The sequence below is a fragment of the Aethalodelphis obliquidens genome, unplaced genomic scaffold, assembly GCF_003676395.1.
Source record: "Aethalodelphis obliquidens isolate GAN/ISIS:26980383/991018 unplaced genomic scaffold, ASM367639v1 scaffold6, whole genome shotgun sequence".
Lineage (NCBI taxonomy): Eukaryota > Metazoa > Chordata > Mammalia > Artiodactyla > Delphinidae > Aethalodelphis > Aethalodelphis obliquidens.
The window spans coordinates 31266947-31281227 of NW_020837950.1; the positions used below are offsets into that span (position 1 = coordinate 31266947).

A 14281-nucleotide genomic window follows, 5' to 3' on the forward strand; every position below is an offset into this window, starting at 1 on the left:
GTGTGTGTGTGTGTGTGTGTGTGTGTGTGTGTGTGTGTGTGTGTGTGGTGTGTGTGTGTGTGTGTGTGTGTGTGTGTTTCCTTGCGGGCTCTGCTCAAGTGATAGTGCCTGGAATGTTGTGATTTCATTCATCGCCGTACTTTACAGGCGGGGAGGAGGTCATGTGGGCTATTTAAACATTTGATTCATTTCTTGAGCGCCAGCAGCTTGCGTGTCACCGTAGTAAACCTGGAAGGCAGCCCAGGGGACTTACTATCAAACTGGGTACAGAGCATAAATGGGGAAGTGAACGATTCACCATTTAATTACTGGATTACAAAGGACCTCGGGAGGTCAGCCCCTCCATCTCCCTACCTCATCCCAGAGCCCTGATTGAACCTCCAGGAACTTTGATGTCTTCCTTATGAAGACCAGCAAGAAGATGGACACCCTGTCCTTTGTTAGCCCCCTGCAGCTTCCCAATTAGGAGCTCCTTGTGGTAGGTTCCCCTCCTGTGCCTGTTGTGTAGATGGGAAAACAACATCCCTCTCTGTCTTTTATACAAGGTCCCGAGTGCCTGAATTTAGCTAGTTGCCTTGGGGTTTCCTTTCGATCTCATAATAATTACTCCTGATAACATGCCTGCTAGTGGAACGTCCGGTCCAGGTTCTGAGTATGGGACATACTCTCTTCCCCAACTATCTTCCTCCCACTTCCCACACCCACTTTTTTGTGGGATCACAGGCATTGTGGGATCACAGGCATTTTCCTCCCTGCCAGAAGGAAGAAAGCACAGAGACCTGGAATTGGACACCAGCTGCCTTCTCCTATCCCTCCCATTAACTTCTCCACATTTTTTGCAAATGAGCCTGTATCCAAACAGTGATCTCTCTCTCTCTTTTTTTTTTTTTTTGCGGTACGCGGGCCTCTCACTGCTGTGGCCTCTCCCGTTGTGGAGCACAGGCCCCGGACGCGCAGGCTCCGCGGCCATGCCTCACCGGCCCAGCCGCTCTGCAGCATGTGGGATCTTCCCGGACCGGGGCACGAACCCGCGTCCCCGGCCTCGGCAGGCGGACTCTCAACCACTGTGCCACCAGGGAAGCCCAAACAGTGATCTCTTTAGTCAAGGATGGAAACGGGGGAATGGAGATACTCCTTGGAGGCCTTGGCATGTGCTGCTTGGCACCACTGATCTAATCTGGAGTCATCCAAATAGTGACATCGACCCAAAAAGGTATTGATTTGAGGCGCTGGGCACAGTATAAGGCATCTTCATCTTCAAAGAACCTAAAATATTTTTGGAGAAACAAGGTTGGAGAGAAACCTAAAAGACACTGCTCTGTAATCAGTTGCTAAATTGGATGTTTCAAGTTGTGAGTGCTATAGAAGTAGAAACAAAGGATAAGTCATTATGGGTAATAACATTTAGGAGAGACTTTATGGAAGAGATGAACCCTGAACTCAGTTTGAATTTATGGAGTGCCTACTATGTGCCAGGTGCTGTGCTCAATATTGATGGCATAAAACTGAGTAAGATAGGAACCCTGCCCTTGTGATGAGACAAATGCATAAACAGATCATTTCAATATAATGTGGTAATGGTAGTCATTCTGCCCATTAATATTGATATTTTGGCACAATTATTATGTGCCAAGCACTGAAGGATACGGCAGTGAAGAAAGCAGCCATGATCCCTAGTGCATAGTAGGCAGTGTTTCTCAAAGTATATTCTGCATTAGAAATCACAGTTGATTCTTATTATGTAGGGCCCCTCTTTACCATTTTTCATGCTAATTGTTTAAATTAGACATTTTTAATATTGATATTGATATGCCACCTTTCTTTTGGCTACCTTTTGTATGTGATATTTTCCATCTCTTTATATTTAATCTTTCTGTAAGTTTTATTTTAGTTGTATCTCTGATAGGTGAATTTAATCCATGTGCGTTTACTGTGATAACTAACATATTGGGACTTATTCTTCCATCATATTTTGTGTTTTTCATTTACCATCCTGGATTAGTTAAATGATCTATATTCCCTCATTTTCCACTGCTTGTTTGAGTGCTTCTGGCATTATTCCTATTCTTCTCAGCCTTGTCTTTTATTTTTCCACATACTTTTTTTTTTTTTTTTTTTGCGGTACGCGGGCCTCTTACTGTTGTGGCCTCTCCTGTTGCGCAGCACAGGTTCTGGACGCGCAGGCCCTGTGGCCATGGCTCACGGGCCCAGCCACTCCGCAGCATGTGGGATCTTCCCGGACTGGGGCATGAATCCGTGTCCCCTGCATCAGCAGGCGGACTCTCAACCACTGCGTCACCAGGGAAGCCCCTCCACATACGTATTTAACTATAATTTTTCTAACAAAGTTATCACATAATTCTTTCTCCCTACAAAAGAGCTTTGCATACTTTACCCATTTAACAGCCCTCCCCTTTCCCATCTTGTCATTGTTGTCTAAAGTTTTTTACCTTTTAAAATTTACAATCGTTTTTATACTTGAGTTCATTAAATTTACTGACATTTCACCAATTCTTCTACTCCCTATTTTTTTTCTTGAATCTACAGCCTTCTCTTTCGGTTCACTTTTCTTCTAGCTGAAGTTCATCATTTAATAGTTCTTTCCGTAGGGGTCTTGGTGGGGTAAGAAATTCTTTGTATATTTGAAAATGTCTGTATTTTGCCCTCACTGTTGGATGGTTGTTTACTTGGGTATAAAATTCTAGTGATGGGACTTCCCTGGTGGTGCAGTGGTTAAGAATCCGCCTGCCAATGCAGGGGACATGGGGTCAATCCCTGGTCCGGGAAGATCCCCCCACATGCTGTAGAGCAACTAAACCCGTGCACCTCAACTACTGAGCCTGTGCTCTAGAGACTGCGCATGCCACAACTACTGAAGCCCACACACCTAGAGCCCGTACTCTGCAAGAGAAGCCACCACAATGAGAAGCACATGCACCCCAATGAAGAGTAGCCCCCGCTTGCTGCAACTAGAGAAAGCCCACGCACAGCAACGAAGGCCCAGCACACCCCAAAATAAATAAATAAAATAAATAAATTTAAAAAAATTTCTAGTGAACAGCTATTTTCTCATAGCACAGTGTTGATAGTGTTCTATTGTCTTCAGATACTAATTGCTGCTGGTAAAAATCCTACTGCCAATCAAATTTTCATTCCTTTGTAGATAATCTGCCTTTTCTATTGGTAGCATTTGTGTATGTGTATTTTGACGTTTAGCAGTTTCATTAGAACTCTCTAGTTGGTAGTGAATGTACTTTCTATTGAAGACTCAGGTGCTCTCTTTAATTCTGGAAAATTATCAATGATTTTGTGTTCAGATATTGTTTCTCTGTCATTGCCTCCATTCAGTTTTCTGCAACTGCCATTAGGTGAGTTAAGGTCGCCTCTCCATCCATATCCTAAAATGTTATTAAAGATCTTTTTGTCTCTATTGTATCCTGGTGAATTCCTTAATCCTGTCTTCCTATTTCCCAATCCTCTAAATAATATGTCCAATCCAGAGTTTTTCCCATCTATTAAGTTTTATTTATTTTTAACATTTATTTATTTATTTATTTTTGTCTGTGTTGGGTCTTCGTTGCTGCACGCGGGCTTTCTCTAGTTCTGGAGAACTGGGGCTACTCTCTGTTGCGGTGTGCGAGCTTCTCATTGTGGTGGCTTCTCTTGTTGCAGAGCACGGGCTCTAGGAGAATGGGCTTCAGTAGTTGTGGCATGCAGGCTCAGTAGTTGTGGCTCGTGGGCTCTAGAGCACAGGCTCAGTAGTTGTGGCGCACGGGCTTAGTTGCTCTGAGGCATGTGGGATCTTCCCGGACCAGGGATCGAACATTTGTCCCCTGCATTGGCAGGCAGATTCTTAACCACTGCGCCACCAGGGAAGCCCCATCTATTAAGTTTTAGAATTACATTTTTCATTTCTAAGATTGCTGTTCTTGCTTCCTTTCTGTCTGATTTTGATAACTTCTTAATTTTTATAGCTTTATTGAAGTATAATTTACATACCATAAAATTCATCTAAACATACAATTCACCATCTTTTAGTAAATTTACAGAGTTGCTGCTCCATAACCATAATCCAGCTTTAGGACATTTCTATCACCATCCTTTGTATCCATTTGTAGTCAGTCCCTGTTCCTACCCCAATGCCAGGCAACCACTGATCTACTTTCTGTCTTCATAAATTTATCCTTTCCATTTATATCAGTGAAACGATACAACATGTATTTCCATCTGGCTTTTTTCACTTAGTTGCTAAATCTCAGCATCATGTTTTTGAGGTTCATCAATTGTTGTAGCATATGTCATTCATTCATTGCCTTTTATTACTCAGTAGTATCGCATTGTATGGATACACCATTTTCTGATGATCACATTTGCCAGTTAATAGGCACTTGGATTGTTTCCACCCTGGGGCTATTATGAATCACGCTGCTACAAACATTACATTCCTGCGCACACATTTTTGTTACTCTTGGGTAACAAAATTACTCTTGGGAATGGGATTGTTGGGTTGTATAGTAAATTTATGTTTGACTTTCTAAGAAACTGCCAGATGACTTTCCGAAGTGACTGTACCCTCTTACATTTTCCAGCCTACTTTTCCAGGAGGATCAAGTACCACCCCAGGCACCCAGTTCTCAAATACAGTGAAGTGCACTTCTCCCTTTCCTCCTCTGTGCACTCACTTCCCTCTGATATTTCCTCTCCTGAAATGACTTCATCTCTATAAGTTGAATTCTACTTATCTTTTAAGTCTCACTTCCCCCAAGAAAAATCTTTGAAAAAAATCTCACTTTTGTAATTAATCATGTATTCATTAATCACTAATTGTATACTCGTTATTTCTTTCTTATTAATCTGTTTTTCCAGAAGTTTGTACAATGTCTGCCACATAGTAGACCCTCAGTAAGCTTGTTAAATTTAAAGTTTCTGCCTACGGATTTGGTTAATATTTCTTTCATCATGCTTATCCATCTGATATTATAGTTGATTTGTATATAGTATGTCCCTTAAGATAATAAGCTCCTTAATTTATTCACAATCCTTTGCACCTGGTAAACACTCATTATGTGGGGTTTTGGGGGGGTTGTTTTTTATATTTGCTTTTGGCTGTGTTGGGTCTTCGTTGCTGCACGCAGGCTTTCTCTAGTTGCGGTGAGTGGGGACTACTCTTCGTTGTGGTGCACGGGCTTCTCATTGCTGTGGCTTTTCTTGTTGCAGAGCATGGGCTCTAGGCACGTGGGCTCAGTAGTTGTGGCTCGTGGCCTCTAGAGCGCAGGCTCAGTAGCTGTGGCGCACAGGTTTAGTTGCTCTGCGCCATGTGGGATCTTCCCAGACCAGGGCTCGAGCCCATGTCCCCTGCATTGGCAGGCAGATTCTCAACCACTGCGCCACCAGGGGCGCCCTCATTATGTGTTAGTGTAGCAAATAAATATTCATTTACACGGTGGTCCAAAGTCCAGGATGCACATTAAAATCACCTGGAGAGATTTTAAAAACACACCAGTGAGACGATAACTAAATGCAATGTCTGATCCTAGACTGGGTTGTATCCTGGAGGTAAAAATGCTACAAGGAGATGATTGGGTCAGTTGACAAATTGAATATGATGATAGAGAAAATTAAAGTATTCGTATCAATGTTAAAGCTCCTGGCGTTGACAAATATACCATGGCTGTGCAAGAAAAATATCCTATTCTAAGAAAATGCACCTTGAACTTATTTTTAAGGAGGTGAGTGTGATGTCTTACTCTCAAAGAATTTTATTTTATAAATAAAATAGATAAAATAAAAATAGAGAGCAAATGATAAAACAAATGGGACAGAATGTTAAGAATAGGTGAATCTAGGTAAATGGTATGTGATGTTCTTTGTACTATTCTTTTTCTGGCAGTTTTTTTCCTAAGTTTGAAATTATTTCTAAATAAAAGTTAGAAACAAACAAAAGGAATACAATGCCCCGGGCTCCATCTCAGAAGGAGAGGAGAGAGAGGTGACAGGCAGTGCTATTTTCTGAAGCCCCTTAAGATCTCTAATGTTCACATATTGTTGAGAACCACCAGTTTAGAACAACTAAAGGTTTAAACAGTAGAGTGGGCACAGAGGAGTTAACTGGGAGAACAGGAGGTTCCAAATCCATTTCCCCTTAAAGTCTGTGAGATGCTTTGGTCTTGAAAGCATCAGGCATGTTTGCCCAGCCCTGTCCCTGGGCCCGTTCAGCCAGTCCCTGCTTTTGCACCTGCCCAGAAATCTCCAGCTGATTTTTCCTTTTGTAGGTCTCTCCACATCCTCATATCCAGAAGCGTTAGCATCCCTCATACCCAGAGATTCCCCAATTCCCATTTTCAAGGTGGGGTGGCGTGTCTTGCTCCCCAAATACAAGTTTAGCCAAGACCCTTTTATATTAGAACATGAAAATGAGTGGGAAAGCACGTGTTCCCTCTCCATAAAGCCTCCCTTGAACTGAAGGCTGACTCTTGGGAGCCCAGCCCACAAGCATGACTCCATATACCCGTGGAACAACCTCTCATCTGGAGCAGTTTGAGGAAAAGTACCCAGGAGGCAATGAGAGTCCTCTTAGTGCCAGAAGCTGCCAAGCTGAAAGTATAAGAAGTAAGATAACCCCGACAGACCCTCTCCGTCACCCTTCCTAAATGACGTCTGCCAGGATCTCGGAAGACCCTATAAGGGCTACGGTGGAATCAGGTGCCTGCAACTTCTGCACATTAGTAACGCCTTATGATTCCCTAGTATTTGTGTCCTTTGCATAGCCTTTGACATACTTACTCATACTCTGTGTGCACAGCAGTTCTGCATGGCAAGGAGACGAGCACCATCTGTAATTGAGAGAATTAATATCTGAGACCCAAGAAAGGGCCAGTATTCTTGCCTGACATCACATTAGGATGTAGTGACAGAACCAGGGCATCCAGAACCCGGTGTTAGGTGTGTGTGTGAGGGTGATGCTTCTTCCCTGGTCATCCTTGTGTTTCCGTAACCTCTCTCAATCATCTTTAGTGCTCTTTCCCAGGTGAGGGAAAATGTAGATCTAAGCAGTGAGGCTGAGGGCCCGGAGCTGGGTCTGCAGAGCTCTTTCCTCTTTCTCCCTTGTTTCTTATGGAGTGATCTGCCCATAGAAGCACACATTCTTCTCTGTCAGCCGTGCCGTCGATTTTACAGGGGTAGGTGTGGTTCCGGGAGGAAGAAATGACCTGGCCCAGTATTGTGACTAGGTAAATATCAGGAATGCAGCCTGCCCGTGGGTATGTCACATTCTTTAATATTATATCGGTAATGTGTTATTTTGGTCTCAAAACAGCCTCACGCCTTGGTCTTGTATTTCAATTAGTTCGTTGGAGAAGAAGGATTTTGTTTATTGGGATTTCCTAAAGACCCACCACACAGATCTTAGGATGAATTCCGTTTTGAGGAATTTGGCAAAGTGTTATAGTAAAAACGAATTCTGTCACTGGGAGAGCATCCTCACCTGAGAGCAGGGGACCTTTGAGTTGCAGTGTAGCACTTATTTGTAGATCCTTCCTTCCTTCCTTCCGTGGGAGGTTCTGGAGTTCAGAGTCACCACTCCCAGCACAGTAGCACAACCAGACCAAGCGAACTGTGTCTCCCCACGTTCCAGAACCTTACTGAGGTCTATGGAGACACATTAGCGGGGACAGTCATATTGGATGTTGAGGGGAGATAGTGGATTGTTTAGGGATGGGGTAGGGGGACTGCTGTTATGGAGAATAGACCCTGAGTATAAAATCAGAAATATTAAGGAAAAGAATTATAATTTCTACTCCAGGTTATCTTTTAAATGAATTTAAACTTGATTTATCTCTAGAGGGGTGCTTCTTACTCTTATTTATATTAATAAATATAAAAGAAAATTAAATGTGAATAAAAATGAGGTCTCCTGGAGAGCTAACAATTTGGGGGTTACTCTTGGAACGCTCTTACTCGTGATCCCTGGATGGCTGGTATCAGCTAAAATGCTATCTCTTCAGAGAGACTTTTCTGACTTTCCAATCCAAAGGGGCCAACCTGCTTTATCTGTAATTGAGAAAAATAGTCCTTTCTTCCTTGGTAATTTGTTGTGAGGGTTCACTAACTTAAGGAATGTAAGTGGAGCATCTCACCCGGCGGAGGGACTATTGTAAGCCTGATAGATGTTGCTTTCCCTTCCCTTGCTGAGCTAGAAGAATTGCAGAGGGACAGGACCACTGCCCAGTTGTCAAAACCGGCAACTAGGAACAAAGCCAGGCCTTCTCTGGACTGAGAGGCTAGGGCAGTGTCCCGGGCAGTAGGAGTGACGCTTACTGCCACACGAGTCCTCAGCAGCAGGCTGCCACTTGAGCCCTGTGTTCTTATGGCTTGAAGTTGTGGAAGTTTCATTGCACCCACTGACTCCCTTAGTTTCTCTGAAAATACCCTCCTGCCTGCAGGAGGCTGCGTAGGGACAGATGTTTAAACAGTTCCATACCAGTTTGCTTTAGGATTCTAGATTTGAAAACTGCAGATCTGTTTTAACAGGCCCTCTCTGTTGGAATCTTTTAATTTAACAAAGTGATGCATAGAGTGTACAGACAGCTATCTCACAGAAATCTTTTTGCCATCAAACAGGATGAAGTACACCTTAAATTGGGTGTCTTTGAACCCTACCAAGATGCCACTACTTTTGCGTAACCATTCTGATCTCTGCACTTCCCCCCGGCCTTGCTCCAATCCTTTCTCCACACAGCAGCCAGAGCGATACTAAAATTGAATCATGCCCTCCTACACTGCTGTAGAATATTGCAGCTGCTTTGGAAAACAGTCTGGTGAGTCCTCAGGTAATTAACAGAGAGTTATCATATGAGCCAGAAATTCCATGCCTAGGTATAAACCCAAGAGAAATTAACTTGTACACAGTATTCAGAGCGACATTATTCATAATAGCCAAAAAGCCGGAAATAAATGAAATGTCCATCAACCGAAGACTGGATAAATAAAATATGGTACAAAGTACAATGGGGGTAGTGACTGAGGGATGCAAGGTTTCTCTCTGAGTCATGAGAATATTCTTCAGTTGACTCTAGTGATAGTGACACAACTCTGTGAATATACTGAAAGCCATTGAATTGTACAGTTTAAATGGGTGAATTGTATGGTCTCAAGAATTATATCTCAGTTAAGCTGTTAACATTAAGAGAAACGAAGACAAACTGAATTTTCTCCTGTTTGAATCCAGTTCTGAAGCAAGTCCTGATGACTTTACCCCATAAACGCAATGAGTCAGTCCACCTCCCTTCTGCATTTCTGCCTCCGCCCTAGTCCAAGCCTCCTTCCCCTCTGGCCCCCAACCCCTGCTGCGGCCTCCTCGTGGTCTACCCTTGCCCCCGCTCACAGCGGCAAGAATTACCTTATACAGTATAAACCAGAGCATGCCATTCTTCCGTTTAGAACCCACAAATGGCTTCTCATTTCACTTGGAATAAAATGGGTTCACCTAAAGTAAATTCTTTAATATGGTCCCTTGAGGTGGCTGCTGTCTACTTCTCAGCATCATCTCCTTGGCCACACTGGCCTTCTTTCAGGCTTTCAGATGTGCCAGGCTTTTGCCACCTGGAGCCTTTGTCCTCGTGGTTTCTTCAGCCTGCTCCTGGCTTGGTTCAGATGTCTTCAGGGAGGGCCTCCTTGCTCACCTAGACCATGAGATCTCCTCAGCTGCATCTGCTGTTTCCATTTTTTTCCTCTATCTGTTAATCTATTTATGGCCTCCTCTTCCCCACTAAGGAAGTTCCTTGAGGGCAGAAATTTCTGTCTGCTCTGTTCTCTCCTATACCCCCTGGTGCCTAGAACAGTGCCTGGTTAGTGATCAGTGCCCAGCAAGTGTTCGTGGATGGACTAAATGAACAAAACCCTTCCTGGACCTCCCGCGGCTCCTAGGATAAAACAGCACATTTCAAACACAGCCTAGGTACAGTCGTCTTATGGGAGAGTGGGAAGGCTCCTTTCTCAAGGCCAGAACTCAGGAGGTGCTAGCATCTAATTTCTAGTTTTCTGAGCACAGTGGAGAACTGGCATATCTGACAAATAAGTGGACATCCCCCATGCCCTCCCAGGCCAACATCTGACTTAGTCACTTCCAGCACCTGACCACAGACACAGGGTTGGACCAAACTTGGTGCCTCCATGTGGTCAGATCCACATTCCTTCAGAACACTAGAATTACGAGATAGAATAAAAACAACGGTGACCAATCATACACAGAAATCACAACCATTTTAGAAAAATCAAGAATACAGAGAAGCAAAAAGAAAAAGATTTTAAAGTATCCCCAAACCCATAATAACTACAGTGATACAATAACTAATACCATTTTTTGCAGAGCCTACTATCTGATTTCTCATACAAATATAGACATGTGATTTTTAAAAAGAGTTATATCACACATAACTATTGTGTTAGCTGGGTTTTTTCCCCTTCACGGTAAATCTAGAACCCTTCAACACAATTTTTAATGGTTGTGTCAATAGTCCATTGCATAAATGTTGCATAATTTAACTTCTTTCATTTATGACACACTTACTGAGTGCCTTTTATGTGCCAGGTAAAATCCCTTATCTCATGGGCCTTACAGAGAGAAGTAGAAAGGAGCTCTCAAATACAATAGAAGCCCTCCTAGTCAATGTCATGTGAGCATTTTGAATAATTGAAAATGAAAACTATAAAAGAAAAAAACCTAACATACATAACGTTTTAAACTTAAAACAGGTGTCAGCACTGAGTTCCAGTGGGCAGGTGCAAACAGTTGTTAATTAAGAAAGGGAGGGGATGCAAGACAAGGGAGGAACAGTCAAGAGAAACAATAGGACAGCCTTGGGGCAGGGTCCTGGTTCCCATCAAGGGATACACACAACAATATCTTGGAGCTGTTTTGCAGAAACTGAAACCTCCACAAGGTGGGAGAAGTTAACTGTGTGCTGCCCACAAGCAAGTAGACCCAAGACTTTTTGGAGCCAGAAGGTTGATGATATTGACTCCCACTTACCTCACCACCAACCGATCAGAAGAATGTCCACCAGCTGATCATGCCCTCTTTGAACCATTACTATAACACTTCTCCCAACCCTACAGGTTGGGACACACAGTTCTGAGGGCATTAGCTTGCTGTGGCCCCTTTTGCCTGGCAAAGCAATGAAACTATTATTTTCTACTTCACCCAAAATTTAAAAAAAAAGGGTCAGCAAACCATGTCCCAGGCCAAATCAGTCCGCTGCCCATTTTTATATGGCTTGTGAGTCAAGGATGGTTTTTACATTTTGAAAAAAAATACAAAATAAGACCAATATTTGGTGACACATGAAAAGTACATGAAATTCAAATTTAGTGTCCAAACTAAAGTTTTATTGGGACACAGCCATGCACGTTCACTTAGAGATTGTCTCGGGTAGCTTTTGTGCTAAAATGGCAGATTTGAAACATTGTGACAGAGACTGACTAAAGCCTAAAATAATTACTGCCTGGCCCTTTACAGAAAAAAAGTGTGAGGATCTCTAATTAAAACACGTGGGTGCGGCTTCCCTGGTGGCACAGTGGTTGAGAGTCCGCCTGCCGATGCAGGGGACACGGGTTCGTGCCCCGGTCCAGGAAGATCCCACATGCCGTGGAGCGGCTGGGCCCGTGAGCCATGGCCGCTGAGCCTGCACGTCCGGAGCCTGTGCTCTGCAACGGGAGAGGCCACAACAGTGAGAGGCCCGCGGACCGCAAAAAAAAAAAAAAAAAACCAAAAACATGTGGGTGAACACTCATTCACTAATCATTTCATGTGAGGCTCAGTTTCAATTCTTTGGGACGGCCTGCTGATTGACATTTACCTTATTTGTCTTGTATAAACTACAGCTATAGTTAGAGTGACCTTTTAATTAATCATCCAAACTGAGACACTTCTGAGAATTAAAGGGGGCACTAAACCTATTTATTTAAAAAAAGTAAATAGGTTTCAGGTGTACAGCATTATAATTCAACATCTGTGTACACTACCAAGTGATCACACCACAAGTGTAGTTGCCATCCATCACCATACAGTTGACCCCCTTCACCCTTTCACCCGCCCCCAACCCTCTTCCCCCGGTAACCACTAATCTGTTCTCTGTGCCTATGAGTTTGCTTTTGTTTTATTTTGTTTGTTTTTGTTTTTTTAGATTCCACATGTGAGTGAAATCATACAGTATTTGTTTTTCTCCATCTGACTTATTTCACTTAACATAATACCTTCAAGGTCCATCCATGTTGTCCCAAGTGGCAGGATTTCATTCTTTATTACGGCTGAATAGTATTCCACTCTGTGTGTGTGTGTGTGTGTGTGTGTGTGTGTGTGTGTGTGTATCCATCTTCTTTATCCATTCATTCATTTATGGACACTTAGGTTGTTTCTATATCTTGTCTATTGTAAACAATGCTGCAGTGAACATCGGGGTGCATATATCTTTTCAGATTAATGTTTTCATGTTCTTCAGGTAAATACCCAGAAGTGGAATAGCTGGGTCATGTGGTAGTTCTGTTCTTAATTTTTTGAGGAATCTCATACTGTTTTCCACAGTGGCTGTACCAGTTTACAGTCCCACCAACAGTGGGTTCCCTTTTCTCCACATCCTCACCAATATTTATTTCTTGTCTATTCAATAATAGCCATTCTAACAGGTGTGAGATGATATCTCATTGTGATTTTGATTTCCCTAGTAATTAGCGATGGCAAACATCTTTCCATGTGCCTGTTGGCTACCTGTATGTCTTCTTTGGAAAAATGTCTATTCAGAGCCTCTGCTCATTTTTAAAATCAGGTTTTTTGTTGTTGTTGAGCTGTATGAGTTCTTTATGTATTTTGGATATTAATCCCGTATCAGATATATGATTTGCAATTATCTTCTCCCATTCAGTAGGTTGCCTTTTCATTTTGATGTTGGTTTCCTTTGCTGTGCAGAAGCTCTTTAGTTTGATGTAGTTCCATTTGCTTATTTTTGCTTTTGTTTCCCTTGCCTTTAGAGTCACATCCACAAAAACATCACTAAGGTCCATGTTAATGAGGTTATCGCCTATGTTTTCTTCTAGGAATTTTATGGTTTCAGGTCTTACATTCAAGGCTTTAATCTATTTTGACTTAATTTTTGTGTATGGTGTAAGATAGTATCTAGTCTCATTCTTTTGCATGTGGCTGTCCAGTTTCCCCAACACCATTTATTGAAGAGACTGTCCTTTCTCAACTATGTATTCTTTGCTCCTTTGTTGTAGATTAATTGTCTATATATGTATGGATTTATTTATGGGCTCTCAATTCTGTTCCATTGATCTGTATGTCTGTTTTTGTGACAGTACCATATGTTTTGATTACTATAGCTTTGTAGTATAGTTTGAAATCAGGGAGTGTGTTACCTCCAGCTTTGTTCTTCTTTCTCAAGTTTGTTTTGCTATTTGGGATCTTTTGTGCTTCCATACAAATTTTAGAATTATTTGTTGTAGCTCTGTGCAATATGCCATTGGAATTTTGACAGGGATTGCATTGAATCTGTAGTTTGCTTTGGATAGATTGGACATTTTAACAATGTTAATTCTTTCAATCTATGAACATGGAATATCTTTCCATTTATTTGTCTTCAATTTCTTTTGTCAATGTCTTATAGTTTTCAGTGTACAAGTCTTTCACCTCTGTGGTTAAATTTATCCCTAGGTATTTTATTCTCTTTGATGCAATTGTGAATGGGATCATTTTCTTAATTTCTGTTTCTGTTAGTTCATTATTAGTGTACAGAAAAGCTATAGATTTCTGTATATTGACTTTGTATCCTGAGACTATACTGAATTCATTTATTCTAACAGTTCTAACAGTTCTATACTGAATTCATTTATTCTAAAACTGTTCTAACAGTTTTTTGATGGAGTCTTTAGGGTTTTCTATATGTAACATCATGTCATCTGCAAATAATGACAGTTTTTTTCCTCCCTTTCTTATTTGGATGCCTTTTATTCCTTTTTCTTTCCTAATTGCTAATGGCTATGTTGAATAAAAGTGGCAAGAGTGGGCATCCTTGTCTTGTTCCTGATCGTAGAGGAAAAACTGAAAGCTTTCCACCATTGATAAAGTTCTGTTGGTTTAAACCACAAGTTTGTAGTGACTTGTTATAGTAGCCATGGGAATTGGGTCCATTGGCTAACTTTCATAATATCCTCTTCATCATTACCAAAGACTTCTTCCTTCTCAGACCTTAGTGAGGTTCTTGCCTCTGATAATTGTCAGAATCAACTA

General features: G+C 42.0%; 1 protein-coding gene across 1 annotated transcript in view; it reads left to right on the top strand.

The window, feature by feature from the left end:
• FAM184B (family with sequence similarity 184 member B) overlaps positions 1 to 14281 on the top strand; it is a 131330-nt gene that overhangs the window by 495 nt on the left and 116554 nt on the right. The gene's annotated exons all lie outside the window — the stretch shown is intronic.